Source organism: Otolemur garnettii, unplaced genomic scaffold, assembly GCF_000181295.1.
Source record: "Otolemur garnettii isolate 467f Iridium unplaced genomic scaffold, OtoGar3 scaffold00011, whole genome shotgun sequence".
In the NCBI taxonomy this organism is placed as follows: Eukaryota; Metazoa; Chordata; class Mammalia; order Primates; family Galagidae; genus Otolemur; species Otolemur garnettii.
In genome coordinates, this window is record NW_003852406.1 from 17,642,937 (window position 1) to 17,645,956 (window position 3,020).

A 3,020-nucleotide genomic window follows, 5' to 3' on the forward strand; every position below is an offset into this window, starting at 1 on the left:
AAAAAAAAAAACAAAGTTAAAGGTTAGGATAAACAGGGGAGTAAAACCTTTTTCTTCTATGTACTCAATTAAATTTTCAAGCAACAGGCTCCATGACTGTTTTCTTATGGTTTGGAGGCCCCGTGGTTTCGATGGAGTGTTTTACTCACATCATTATGATGAAGTTTTTCTTTTTACTCACATCAACATTTGAGTCATGTCCTCTGCACAGATGGGCCGTTTCAACCCTTATCTGGCAGGCTGACTTGACTGCACAGGTTCCATGTAGGAGGTTGTTAGGCCTTGCCTGCAGGTCCCCACTGTGCTTTCCCAGGTTGCTTAGGGCCTTGACAAAAGCGCATAATACTTGCAAGTCTTTTTGCTCAGTTTCTGGAATTAAAAGAGCACATTTCACTTAATTTTTGTGGGAGTTTACCCCACACTCAGGCACTTAGGCTGGGATACTATACTGCTCTCATCTCTCTACTTGCACAGTTCTTTTCCACAAGGAAACAGGTGAGAAGGGCCCTTGCCAGTTCTTTAGATGGTTACACTGGGGCTACACAGACACCTCTCTAAGTCCCCATTGTACAGTGCAGGGCAAGCACTTTAAAGATGTTTGTTGAATAAATGAGCCGATCATTTTGGAATGAATGAATGAATGAATGCTTGCTTCTGCACAAATAGGCACACATGCTTCCAGAAGCTCACCAACATATTATTGACAAATACATGCACACAATCCTAGAGACCAGCACACCTAACTAGAAAGACAAACTCGTATTTACACCAAAATAACCTCACATAAAAACTCTGGTAGACACAGCAGGCAGGCACCAACTCATTCATCTGTGCAGAGACACAGAGGCCCATACTTTCCCGCAGAGATACTCACGTATTTAAGCTTACACAAATGTAAACGCTTACACACACACAGACACACCTGGGAACATGCAAGTACACACTCTCCACCAAGGAGTCCAGCTCCAACCAGAAATGCAGCGCCTACGTGCACAAGCCCAGAACACTCACACGAACCCACACCGATACACTCAGCTGGACAAAGGCAAAGCTGTAGGCCCCAGACAGGCTGGGAGTGAGACACCTATCCACAGAGACCCCTGGGGCTGCCCGTGGCTCCCACACTGTCTGCCTCCTCCCCCTCCTGTCTGTGGCCAGAGGGGGCTCCTGGAGGAATTCCTTTTGCAGACTGGCTGAGAAAGGCTGCTCCTCTTCCCCGGCAGTACCAGGCAATAGTCCTGAGACAGGGAAGCAGAAGGGAGGGAGCTCCCCCTTCCCAAAGGACTCTGCCCTGGGTTCCCGGCTGCCTCCCAAAGCCAAGCCAATCCCAAGCTGGGTGCTGGACTCTAGACAGTGGCAGAGCCCATTCAGGTCCCGCTGCCCCAGTTCTACTCCCGACACAATGATTTAGGAGTGCCCAGTGAATAGCACTTTTCCAGAAGACTTGCTTCCTCAGGAAACAGCTCGGCCACCAGCTTGATCTTCAAAACAGGCCTAGGATGAAAACACTCCTGTTCCTCTCCAAAAACATGGGCAGCTCCTCTTCCTCAGAGTCCCCTAATGTCATTCCAGCCAGAGCTTCCACAGCATCCCAAAGCCATAGGCATTAACGGCCAAGGTTCAAGTCTTGCTTCTGCTTCAACTCTGTGTCCACTTCTGTAAAAAGAGCCATTGGGGGCTTGGTGCCTGTAGCTCAGTGGTTAGGGAGCTGGCCACATGCACCGGGGCGGGTGGGTTCCAACCCGGTCTGGGCGTGCTCAACAACAACAAAAAGAAAATAGCTGGGCATTGTGGTGGGTGCCTGTAGTCCCCGTTAGCTATCGGGAGGCTGAAGCAAGGGAATTGCTTAAGCTCAAAGAGTTTGAGGTTGCTGTGACGACAGGGCACTCTACCGAGGGTGACCTAATGAGACTCTGTCTCAAAAACAAACAAACAAACAAACAAACAAAAGAGCCATTGGGTTTGATGACTTCAGATCTAGCTGGAATGGCATAGGGGTCTCAGATTCCCTAGACAGCCTCTGAGCAGGGGTGAAGGGGCTCTGATACCCAGAAACAGTGGCCCAGTAGGGGTCTCCTCTCAACTGACAGAGTCATAAACACCAGGCTTAAGCCAGAGTGGCTTAAGGCTGAGGTGTGTGGTGCTGGAGCAAAATGGTGACACAGAGAAAGGATGTCCTGTCCAGTCTGGAGACAGACAGTGACCATCCCTCTCCCTCCTAGCCACTTGGCAGGTCCCCAGGCTTCTGCTGGAGGTAGACAGGGCTTCAGCCCCACCCAGGCAGGCGACTGAGAGACAGGAATGCTGCTCAGCACAGCTGGCTGGACAGGGGAGGCTGTTTATTCTCTGATGTCAGGAACATCTCAGACAATCAGGGGGATTTGGCTGCTGCAGCCCCTGGATACTAAGTCTCAGAGAACTTAATCAGAGCAGGCTGATAGCTGGAGTAGGCAGTGGAGTGGAAGGGAGGGGCTGTCCCTGTCCTGCCCACATGTATGTCTCTGGGATCACCTCCTAGGTCTGCATTGACAGGGCTGAAGATAAGCCTAGAGCTCTGATTAATAGAATGGGCACTGGGGGTGGGGACTTCCCATTGTATCCACTTCTGGCATTGCAGGTGCCCCCACTTATAAAACAAAGCAGTGCTAACGACCCCAGCCTGGAAAGGGAACCTACTTTCCATGCACTGGGACGTGTGCCAGCACTCCAGCCTCCCAGGAGTTTTCTTTGCTCAGACAACTGTCTAGCTGCAGCATCTGCCTTTCTTATTCCAGCTCTAGAGTCAGCTCTGGTTCTGCCTCCTTCTGGCCTTTTCATTTTGGGCAAGTCATCTCTCTGTGCCTATTTCTTCTGTAAAATAAAGATGGTAATATCTGCCTTGTGGGGAAACTGTGAGGATTAAAAGAGATGATTCTTGGGCAGCGCCTGTGGCTCAAAGGAGTAGGGCACCGGCCCCATATACCAGAGGTGGTGGGTTCAAACCCGGCCTTGGCCAAAAACTGCAAAAAAAAAAAAAAAAA